The sequence below is a fragment of the Fragaria vesca genome, linkage group LG1 (genome assembly GCF_000184155.1).
Source record: "Fragaria vesca subsp. vesca linkage group LG1, FraVesHawaii_1.0, whole genome shotgun sequence".
NCBI classification, from domain to species: Eukaryota; Viridiplantae; Streptophyta; class Magnoliopsida; order Rosales; family Rosaceae; genus Fragaria; species Fragaria vesca.
In genome coordinates, this window is record NC_020491.1 from 1816652 (window position 1) to 1816888 (window position 237).

A 237-nucleotide genomic window follows, 5' to 3' on the forward strand; every position below is an offset into this window, starting at 1 on the left:
GGATCCTTTAGCTTGGGTGGTAACTTTCTTTGGAGAACTGCAGAAACAGTCTCACTCAGCTTCAAAACTTCTTTCTCACGAGTTTGTCTCCTTGTGGTGCACAACTCCTTCAAAAATTTGGCATATTTAGGCACTTGAGTGATGCAATCAATCAAGGGAATATTCACTTGAACTTTCTTGAAAACCTCCAAGATGGCTTCATCTGATTCATTCTTTTTTTGTATTTTTGAAACCTGC

The 237-nt window shown here is 38.8% G+C and overlaps 1 pseudogene; it reads right to left on the reverse strand.

Moving 5' to 3' along the window:
* LOC101300287 overlaps positions 1-237 on the reverse strand; it is a 28949-nt pseudogene that overhangs the window by 3528 nt on the left and 25184 nt on the right.